We start from the raw sequence: 12,787 nt of genomic DNA, 5'->3' as shown, positions 1-12,787 counted from the left end.
AGTAGTCTTTATATGGTTGTATATCCTACTAGAAACAGCAGTCAAAGCTGCACACATTTACATGCACATATACATACATACATGCATGTATGCATACATACATACATACAAACAAACACATGCACATGCATACATACATACATACATACACACATACATACATACTTACATACATACATACATACATACATACATACATACATACATGCATACATACATACATACATACATACATACGTACATACATACATACATACATACATACATGCATACATACATACATACATACATACATACATACATACATACATAGATACATACATACTTACATACATACATACATACATACATACATACATACTTACATACATACATACATACATACATACATACATACTTACATACATACATACATACATACATACATACATGCATACATACATACATACATACATACATACATACATACATACATACATACATACATACATACATACACACACACACACACACACACATACATACGTACATACATACATACATACATACATACATACATACATACATACACACACACACACACGTACGTACGTACGTACGTACATACATACATACATACGCACGCACGCACGCACGCACGCACGCACGCACGCACGCGCACCATACATACATACATACATACATACATACATACATACATACATACACACACACACACACACACACATACATACATACATACATACATACATACATACATACATACATACATGCACACATACATACATACATACACACATACATACATACACAGATACATACATAGATACATACATAATTACATACCTACATACATACATACACACATACATACATACATACATACACAGATACATACATACATACATACATACATATGTACATACATACATACATACACACATACATACATACACACATACACAGATACATACATACATACACACATACACAGATACATACATACATACATGATTTGGGATAAAGAAGAGAAACTAAATACAGCTGTAGAAAATAGTTGCCCAGTGAAAAAGAGAATACCTATGCTGAACTATTGAGGAATCTGGAGTTTCTCTATCCAGATTACAAATTCAGGTTTATACCTGCAATTATTGGGGCCCTGAGATATGTACACACTGCCTAAATACCAATTTTGAGAAATTAGGCTTCTCAAAACCAGAAAGCGGAAAGCTAATTTGAAGACTACAGATCCAATCCATCACTGGAACTGTAAAAATCTGTAAAACTTTCTAGAAGTTTATCATTTAAATACATATGAGAATGTCTAGATATGCAACTATATGCAGGAGAATATAGACGTAAAGCAAAACATACATACATATATACACACATACATACACACATACATATATACATACACACATACATGCATACATACATACATGCATACATACATACATACATACACACACACATACACACTAAGCCTCACCGAGGCAATGACTAGTGACCAAGACTTTTGGAAATATACTGTGCTTCAGAAGACTCGGCAAGCCAAATGAGACCATAACCTCATGGCCTATTCCAGGGGTGTAACCAGCCCACTTATGCATACTTTTCCTTCATTGGACACTAAACTCTGCTTGCGAAGACCTGTTGAGGCAGGTGAAATCTGGGTTAGAAACTGGTTCTTTCTATATTGGCAAGAAATCTTGAAATAAAACTGAACAATGGCATACATGCAGACAGGCAGACAGACAGAACAGTCTGGAATGGGATAACAAAAGGGAAAACACTGACACCTAAAGTTGACCACATTGAGGCTGACGGGTCAAAGGATATTGGTGGAACTTCAGAATTAAAACAGTCACCAAGTTAAATCACAACTGGCCAGATTTTGTTGTGTATATGTTCGTTGCATAGGTGTGTGTATGTGTGCATGTATGAGACCCTCACAAATTCAACAGACATTCTAAAGAGCAATTATTGAATACTTCTATAATGTATCTTCCCATATAAAACACACATACATGCACACACACATGCACACACACACATACACTTACACATACATACACAATTATATATGCATGTGTCACAATGTGTGTATAGTGTGGGTGTGAACTTAAATACATACATACATACCACATACATATATCGTAAATCCTTGAGTATAGTCCGCCCTTGAGTATAATATGCAGGGGATTTTTAGGGGACTGTACCTCTGAAAAACCTAAACCTTGTGTATAATATACACCCCTTCTCTAACTTGAGTCAAGGAGGTCTATATAACGTCCTTGGTTTGTAAAACTGTATATGGTAACATCCTTTATTATTATTGTATATATAACATAATGCAAACATGTAGCTTTTTTGCGCATTTTGTTTGCAGAAAATAAAGAAATAACAGTAATAACGTTTAATAAATGTTGCTTACTGCAAGTTATGGATGATTCTTTTATGACTTCATTGCTTTCAGACTTAGCTTAAGGTATTTTCGTGCCCGACATCACAAAATGCGTTTGAATAAACATTGCCGGACAGCAAATAGAGACTCGGACATTGATTAGAAAATAATTTTCATTTTTAACCTCGTATATAGTATGCACTAGGGATTTTGACCTTTAAATTTTGGGAAAAAAATGCGGATTATACTCGAAGATTTATGGTAGATAAATAGATAGACATGCATATATATATATATATATATATATATATATATATATATATATATATATATATATATATATTGTTGCTGTTATGCAAAAGTGTCATAGCTTTTTCAGAAAACGTAAAAATAGTTTCGCCATTCCATAGCAAAACTGTTGTACAACACTTTGACAATTTTTGTTATCTTGGCATCTGAAGCAGCTGGAGATACGATAGTTTGACCAAAAGAACTGGTTATTGCAATCAAAATAAATATTGATAAAAAAAACGCATTTGGCCAAATTTGGGCATACAACAATTTAACATAATAGCAATGATATACAGCAGAACCTTGGTTTTTTGAACAATTCTGATCACGAATAAACCATACTTTTATCTCCTGTCTTTCTCCTATTCATTTAATGCAGTAGTACCTCGGTTTACGAATGCCTCTGATCACAAATAAATTATACTTTATATATATATCTATATCTCTCTCTCTCTCTCTCTCTCTCTATATATATATATATATATATATATAAAGCGTGATTTATTCACGATCAGAGTTGTTCGAAAACTGAGGTATTACTGTATATATATATATATATATATATATATATATATATATATATATATATATATATATATATAAAGATACATTCATACATACATACACACATACATACACTACATTCATATACTCATTCACATACCTATTTTTCTATTTGGCACATAAAACAACAGCTTCAGTCATGTGTATTGCAATATCTATTAATAAATTATTTAGTGTTTAAATCAAGGGTTGTTTAACAAACGAAATGAAGTCACATGAATTTGAGGTTGAATAAAAGCTATTTCAGACTTAGACAACATTATTGTGTTCACTTTTCATTTAGATAACATCTAATCCATGACTGTTCCTCTCACATCAGAAACACAAACGATGACCCTAATTCTAGATACCCCTAAAATGTGTGTCCTTTCTTCATTTAAGGTGGTTGGGAGTGATTTTGATGGTGATTTGACTGCTGTTACTAACAACATGAAACTTTGAGTAACAATCTCATTAAGACTTCCCCATTGTCACATTGACCCTTTTGGTAGCAACCTATCTGAGACTGACATGTTTCTATGATATGAAATAATTCATTTCAAAGAATTCATGTTCAAACTGAAATCTTCATTCATAATTTTAGGTTAAAAACCATTTTTACAACACTGAAAGCAATTTTAGTGTGATATTCATCCAGAGACAATATCTGTATTGGATGTACCGGGTCAAAAACACAGCGCGCGCGCGCACGCACGCACACACGCACACACACACACACACATACGCAACACACATGTCAGAGACAGACAAATATCAGCCTAGCAGCAGCTGGTGAGAATGTTAGATGCATTTCTGTGTTTTTGGGTGTGGTCAGTAACATAACAGATTATAATTCAATCATTCACATTGAATTCTAAACTGGAGGGATTCCAATCATTGCAGAGACAAATCACTGCCTGATAATTAAGTTTGTTTGGTATGATAGTAATTAAGTAACAAATTAAATGATGTCTATTTATAACATAAAAAGTTATAAATAGTTATAGACAGCAATAAATATGCAATTTTCTTCTCTCAACTTATCCATGTTTGATAGACAAATATATTTCACTTGAATATTTATTTAATTTCCTAAACAATCAAATCTGTAAACTAACCATATGTTAAAAAGATATAATTAAAAAAATTATAATAAAATATAATAAAAGACATAATAAAAAAGATGTAATAATAAAAAAATATAATAAAAAATAGGTGCAGGAGTGGTTGTGTGGATAGGTGCAGGAGTGGCTGTGTGGTAAGTAGCTTGTTTATGAACCACATGGCTCTGGGATCAGTCCCACTGCATGGCACCTAGGGCAAGTGTCTTCTACTATAGCCTTGGGCAGACCAAAGCCTTGTGAGTGGATTTGGCAGACAGAAACTGAGAGAAGCCCACTGTATATATATGTGTGTGTGTGTCTGTATTTATCTCCTTACCATCACTTGACAATTGGTGATGGTGTGTTTATGTCCCTGTAACTTAGCGGTTCAGGAAAAGAGACCGATAGAATAAGTACTAAACTTACAAATGATATGCATAAGATCTGGTCATCAAATCTAAGTAGAGATTTCAAACTTAAAATCTTCAAAGCCACAGTCGAACCAGTTCTACTATATGGCTCAGAAATCTGGACGTTATCAAAGAAGCTTGAGAGGCGGTTGGATGGAACTTATAATCACCTTCTTATGAGAGCTCAAAATCTCTCATGGAAGCATCATCCAACCAAAGTACAAATATATGGGAAACTACCACCTGTATCATCTCTTGTGAAAGGTAGAAGAGTCCAGTTTTCTGGACATTGTTGTAGAGCTGAAAACGAGGTAATTTCTACTCTTCTCCTCTGGAAGCCATCTGCTCGCAATACCAGAGGGCGCACACTCTCCTACCCTGATGTAATTTCCAGGGATACAGGCATCCAGCAACAGGACTCTGTAATGCTATGATGGACCATGAAGTCTGGCGTAACATAGTAAATTCCATGTCTCGACCACGGTCAAACAATGATGATGACAAAAAATAAGTCCTGGGTTGATTTGTTCGATTATAGGCAGTGCTCCTGCATGGCCGCAGTCAATGTCTTCTTGTTTCAATATGTCAACATTTATTGGACAATGACCATTCAGTTAAAGGTGTTATTTAGATTTGTAAATAATTCACTTAAAAAATATGAAGTCACACAAACTCATGCACATAGACACACACACGAAAGGAGACTGACATACACATGCAAATACACACACACACACAAACATGCATACAGAAACAACTGAATATGCAGAATACATACATACAAATATACACGCATGCATACACATGCATATATGCATGCACACACATGCATACATACATGCCTACATACATATGTGTATACACATGCATACTGATGCACATACACATGCACACAAACAGAAAGAAAGCAACTCCAGTAACAGAGTCAAGACTAGATGACACTTACCCAAGGTGCTGTTCCTTAGGATTGAACCTCAAACCATGTGGTTGCAAAGTGAACTTCTTAACCACAAGCCACGCCTGCAAATATGAAGAATTTACTGTAAAAACTTTGTTATTATTAAGTTTGGGTAAAGGCTGCAAGCAGGCAGAATGGTTAGCACACCAAGCAAAATGCTTAGTGGCATTTTATCCATCTTTACATTCTGAGTTCAAATTCCACCAAGGTCAACATTGCCTTTCATCCTTTCAGTGTTGATGAAATAAGTACCAGTGAAATACTGGGGTGGAAGTAATTGACTAACCCCACCACCCACCAAAATTCCAGGCCTTGTGCCTACAGTAGAAAGGATTATTAAGCCTGGCTTTGGAACATAAGATTTTGATGAGATGTTTTAATTAAGACCATTTTAGAATAAGGAAATTTGCATCATAGAACCAAGGACAATATCAGATGTGCTGGATTCAGAAAGATTGACATAGGCGCAGGTGTGGCTGTGTGGTAGGAAGCTTGATTCCTAACCACATAGTTCCGGGTTCAATCCCACTGTGTGGCACCTTAGGCAAGTGTCTTCTACTACAGCCTCGAGCTGACCAAAGCCTGGTGAGTGGATTTGGTAGATGGAAACAGGAAGAAGCCTGTCATATTTATTTATATGTACCTATTTGTGTGCATGTGTGTCTGTGATTGTCCCACTGCCATTGCTTGACATTGCTTGACACACTGTTACTGGTGTGCTTATGTCCTCATAACTTAGCAGTTCAGCAAAGAGACCATTAGAATAAGTACTAGGCTTATAAAGAATAAGTCCTGGGATTGATTTGTTTGACTAACACCATTTAAGGTGGTACTTCAGAATGGCCACAGTCAAATGACTGAAACAAGATAAAATAATTAAAAGGAGACAAAATAATGGCCCTGAAAGACAATTTCCTGAAGTCAGTAGGGAAAATATTCGATTGATAATGATTGATTGATAATAATTGATTGATAATAATCGATTGTGATAAGGGAAAATGAAACACTGAACTCAACCAATTGTTATGTTTGCATATGCACTAAATGCTGATTGATCAATCTCATCAATAATTGTACAAGCTGTTTCTATCTTGTCAGACAAATATGTCTTTACTATATTTATTTAGCTGTCTCGCTTCATTTCTCATCAGTGTCCGTGAAAACACGGAGAAATCGTTCAAATTTAAACCCACATTGTTTTAGATGTAGAACAACAGATTTAATGATTATCAACGAATGAGAATTTATTATGGAAAACAATACAAACAGAAGCAGCGAGGCAAGGATATTGAATGATAAAACAACAACAAAAAAAATCTCAACAGTAAAATAAAAGTGTTAATAACAAGTTGCGGATGTATTAGAGAAACAAGTTTCATCTGAGCTCAATTGGATTGATTTAGTTGACTGGTCCTGTGCTGGTGGCGCATAAAAAGCACCATTCAAGTGTGGGTGTTGCCAGTGCTGCATGACTGGCCCTTGTGCCGGTGGCACATAAGAAGTACCCACTACACTTACAGAGTGGTTGGTTTAGAGAGGGCATCCAGCTGTAGAAACTTTCCCAGATCAGACTGAAGCCTGGTGCAGAATTCTGGCTTGACAGTCCCCAGTCAGACTGTCTAACCCATGCCAGCATGGAAAGCCGACGTTAAATGATGATGATGATGATGATGACATAGGTGCATGTGTTGCTGGGTGGTAAAAAAGCTTGTTTTTCAACTGTGTGGTTTTGGGTTCCATCCCACTGTGTGGTATCTTGAATAAGTGTCACCTACTAGAGCTCTGGGATGACCAATGCTTTGTGAATGAGTTTAGTTCAGAGAAATTGAATGGAAGACAGAATATACATATACACACATACATATACAAACACTCATACATACATACATATATATATATATATATATATATATATATAGGGCTGAGTATATAAATATATATATATATAAGTATATAAGAATATATTTAACTAAAGACATATATATATATATATCTTTAGTTAATATATTCTTATATACTTTACACATGTATATATCTTTCTGAAGAATTTTCTAATATTGATTTTCTGATATTAATAATAATAATATAATAATAATATATATATATATATACACATATATATATATGTTTAAATATAGTGTGTGTATGCATTTGTGCCTGTGTTAGTTCTCCCAGACCAGCATCACCACTGTCCATTGAACGAAACAAAATAAAAAGCAGGGCAAATGTAGAAAGATAGAAAGTAACTTATACTTTAGTTTTCTTTTCTACTCTAGGCACAAGGCCCGAAATTTTTGGGGAGGGGGCCAGTCTATTAGATCAACCCCAGTACGCAACTGGTACTTTATTTATCGACCTTGAAAGAATGAAAGGCAAAGTTGACCTTGGTGGAATTTGAACTCAGAACGTAAAGACAGACGAAATACTGCTAAGCATTTTCACCCAGCGTGCTAACATTTCTGCCAGCTTGCTGCCATTTTTACATGAGATTTCATCTTGACATTGTTTATTAAAAAAACCTATTAAACAAACAGCAAATTGTAACCATTTTTCCACTCCCCTTCCAACTCCTCACCTCACTTCTTTAACTTTATGATGTCAACACAAAAATAATCTCTAAACAAAGTCTCTAGAATTTGCAAATAAATTGAATGTTGAAATTTTTAATTAGATGAGTTCAGAGAAAAGACAAATAAAAAAAAAAACGAAACCTCTCCTAATTAAGTTTGCTGGTATTTCACTAAAAGTTAATTGAGTTGAAAGCGAGTGTATGTCAAAACAAGACCTTGTTTCTCTCGCTGTCTGACTAGATAAGAACATGTTGGGGAAAATAACTGCAGTTAACGGTAAACCATAATCCCCCACTTTTTTTTCATGATATCAGTGAAGAAGAAACTAAGATGAAATGTGGCCTAGTGGTTGGGGTTTAGGGTGTTGCACTCACTATTGCAAGATTGTGTGTTTCAAATTCCTGAACCATGTAGTGCTTGTGATCTGAGTGAAACCATTTCATTTCACATTGCTTCAGTTCAGTCATCCGAAAATGTGACAGACTGGCGTCCTGTTCAGAGGGGTCGTTTGTGACCTTGATCATTGATACACCACGGAACACAGGCAAGTGGCCCTATGAGTCCTAGAACTTGAGACATTACTTTTACAGCAGAATCTAATCTAAACTAATCTATAAAAGCAATTATCAAAGCAATAGCTGAAATTTACAGAAAACAAAAGATGAAGACAGGAAGACAGGTGTATAAACAACAAACAGGTATATTAGTTAACACTCGGGAAGGTGAGAAGCTCTTTATGTTTTTGAGTCTACGCTCTTTAACGGAAAGGAACATGTAAATAGACAGAGAGAGAAAAAAAAACTTTTGGAGCTAGCAGTCAATCGTGATACTTTAGTATAAGGTGTTTAACAAGATAGGATGACTGTAGCTTAAAGATATTGCATAGATTCTAAAATATTGATCTCTGTTATAAAACAAGGGCCTTTGGATAGAAATATATTTTCATGCCCCTCCCTCACCACCTCAACTGTTAACAACAATAACAATGAAACAATTCTAACCGGTATGAGATGTAAAATCATTGAGAAAAGATTTGTCGCCCCATCTCTACCACTTTTGTCATTTCTCCAGCAACTCCCACCGACCTGTATATAATGTAAGGTTTTCATAACAAAAGGCCAGTGGCCATTCTTTGTTCATACTTTAACTTCTCAACACCCAGCATAAAGTTACATCCCCCTCTCAAATACTTTCCCTATTTCTTTATTGTCACAAATGATGATGCAACCCCGCAGCTCCCCTGATATCCTTTGAACTTTCAACTCTCGGGAGCTGCGGGGGTTGCATCAGTCTTGAATGTCGGCTTTGCCTGGTTTTTATGGCTGGATGCCCTTCCTTATGCCAACCACTTTATAGTGTGTAGTGGGTGCTTTTTACATAGCACCAGCACTAGTGAGGTTGTCATGTAAATTATAGGAGAGAGAAAAAATCATAAAAAAGCCCTTTTGACTGAGCAGGAGGAAAAGTATTTGAGAAGGCAGTGAGCTGGCAGAACGTTAGAATGCCAGGTGAAATGCTGAGCGGTATTTCGTCTGTTTTTATGTTCTGAGTTCAAATTCCGCCAAGGTCGACTTTGCCTTTCATCTTTTAGGGTCGATAAATTAAGTACCAGTTACGCACTGGGTTGATGTAATCGACTTAATCCGTTTGGCAAAATAGATGCAAAATAGATGCATAAAAAGCTTAGCTAAGTGTGGTTAACAATTTAAATATGAAACAACCAAGTTATTAATTGCAGATCTGATTTTAAGAGACAACCCTGTTACTCTTTTACACTTTTTGCTCTTTTACTTGTTTCAGTCATTTGCTTATGGCCATGCTGGAGCACCCAATTTAGTTGAATGAATTGACCCCCGGATTTATCTTTGTAAGCCTAGTAGTTATTCTATCGGCTCTTTTTGTGAACCACCCCTAAGTTACGGGGACTAAACACACCAACATCAGTTGTCAAGTGATAGTGGGGGTGACAAACACAGACACACAACCAATATTTACCATATGTATGTATATGAGTTTATATCTATATATATATATATAAGACAGGCTTCTTTCAGTTTCTGTCTACAAATCCACTCACCAGGCTTAGGTTGGTGCAAGGCTATAGTAGAAGACATTTGCCTAAGGTGCCATGCAGTGGGACTGAACAGAATCATGGGATTGAGAAGCAAGCTTCTTACCACACAGCACACCTGTGCTATTATGTGATTTGATCAAATTTTCTTTCCTTTGGAACATATGTCTTCCCTGTTATATATTTCTTTATCACAGTTTTATAACCATTTCATTATGGTTGTATTATGGCTTTATTACTTTTGTACATCTGCTTTTATCACAGTTTTGTATCATTTTATCACACCGATTTATATCTGTTATAAAACTGTTGCATATCTTTTGATCATTGTTATATATAGCTTTTTTATAGTTTTTATATCCATTTCATCACTGCTGTGCATCCAGGTTATCACAGTCTTATATTGACGTTTTTACCAGTAATTGTCTTTCTGGTAACCCCCACCTGAACCTAACAGACATACAGAACTGAAAGGATTAAGGGCCAATAAAACAACAGGCAAAACTACCATGCACAAACCCAGTATAATCCACATATAATCTATATACTTTACTAATTCACATCTAATCCACATACAAGTCATGTATCATCCACACTAAATCTACATGCAGGTACTATTTAATCCATGTATTTTGTATATTGTCTACATCTAATCCACATACAGTCTATATAAATCTCAATATAATCCTCATATAATCCACATATAATCTATATACTTTACTAATTCACATCTAATCCACATACAAGTCGTGTATCATCCACACTAAATCTACATGTAGGTACTATTTAATCCATGTATTTTGTATATTGTCTAATTCTAATCCATGTACATTCTATATATAATCTCAATATATCTTCATATAAACCTCATATAATCCACTAACAATCAACTTATAAATCCTCACAGTAAGATCCTCCACTAGCCTCCTTGCATGGCTGGAATACTGTCTCTCTAGGTCATAGTTGCTGAAACGACTACATAATTGCCAGGAGTGCCTTGCTAAACAACAACAAAAAAACAATTGATCAACAAGGCTACAATTACTTCTGTCTGGGTAAAAAGAACAGCCTTTTGTTTATTTACAATTACTCCTTAGCTTCGTTTGTGATTATTTCCCTGATGACAAAAATATTGGGTTGTCTGGAAAGTTCGTGCTAATTTATAGTAGCTTACATTTCAACTTATTTTAGAACATGGCTGAGTCCATAAAATAGGATTTGACTACACCTCCATTTAGAGCACAGTTTAAGCTATCTTTTCATGGAAGAAGGTTTATGTTCCTATAACCTTTATTAATTCTGTAACCCTTTAAAATGGAAGATAAGAAAGCTCATTTTCGGCACTTGATGCTTTGGGAACCAAACAAAAATTGCTGCAGCTCAGCTGGGATGTGTTACCCCACCCTCCATATTCACCAGATATTGCTCCTTCAGATTTCCACTTATTCAGGTCTCTGCAGAATAGTCTTGATGGTAAAAATTTCAATTCCTTGGATGATATAAAAAGATACCTTGATGAATTATTTGCCATGAAACCACCTCAATTCTGGGAAGAGTATATTTTCAAGTTAAAGGAAAGATGGAGATGCATTGTGCAACAAAATGTTTTATATTTGGTTGATTAAAAATGTAATGGCAAGTATTTATTGACCTTTTTCTTTCCTTCAAAATTGGCACGGACTTTCTGGACAACCCAATAAAACTAATAAAGTTAATTAAACCTTCACCTTTACATATGACAACACCTTTCAATGATCAGTAGATTAAAAGTTCAGTTCTAATGGTATCATATGTATAGAAATGTGAAAAAGAAATTTGCTTTGCAGTTACATATCACCAGGACTTAGGTTCAGTCTCATTACATGGTACCTTGGGCAAGTGTCATCACTATAGCCACAGGTTGACCAATGCATTGTGAGTGGAATTTATAGACAGAAACTATAGGAAGCCAATCGTGTCTGTGTGTGTGTATAGTCAGTCCTAGTCTGCAATAAAGACCTGATAGTCTTTTCCCTAAGCATGTAAATTAACCCCAAATCATTATACTTAATGTATTGAAATTATCTCCTTTTCCTTATGAGATTCACTAATAATTGTCATTTAGATTTTTCATTTTTGTCTTTCACTCAAAAGGAAATTTAAAAAAAATTAGGAATCTAGATGCAGGAGTGGCTGTATGGTAAGTAGTCGGCTTACCAATCACATGGTTCCGGGTTCAGTCTCACTGTGTGGCACCTTGGGCTAGTGTCTTCTACTATAGCCTCGGGCCGACCAAAGCCTTGTGAGTGGATTTGGTAGATGGAAACTGAAAGAAGCCCGTCGAATATATGTATATGTATATATATGTGTATGTGTGTTTGTATATCTATGTTTGTTCCCCCAATATCGCTTGACAACCAATGTTGGTGTGTTTACATCCCCGTAACTTAGCGGT

General features: G+C 35.3%; 1 protein-coding gene across 5 annotated transcripts in view; it reads right to left on the bottom strand.

Annotated features, from left to right (window-relative positions):
* The window catches only part of LOC115215035 (uncharacterized protein DDB_G0271670), a 61,385-nt gene that overhangs the window by 23,321 nt on the left and 25,277 nt on the right, over nucleotides 1–12,787 (bottom strand). Inside the window, exon 1 of one of the 5 annotated variants that reach the window (XM_029784167.2) lies at nucleotides 5,701–5,751. The exons of the other annotated variants lie outside the window; for them this stretch is intronic. The gene's annotated coding sequence lies outside the window, so the exon portion shown is untranslated. Of the gene's footprint in view, nucleotides 1–5,700; nucleotides 5,752–12,787 lie in introns of those variants that run through there. 5 annotated transcript variants of the gene reach the window in all.

The sequence above is a fragment of the Octopus sinensis genome, linkage group LG8, assembly GCF_006345805.1.
Source record: "Octopus sinensis linkage group LG8, ASM634580v1, whole genome shotgun sequence".
Classification (NCBI taxonomy): domain Eukaryota; kingdom Metazoa; phylum Mollusca; class Cephalopoda; order Octopoda; family Octopodidae; genus Octopus; species Octopus sinensis.
This window is presented reverse-complemented; position numbering and strand designations above follow the sequence as displayed.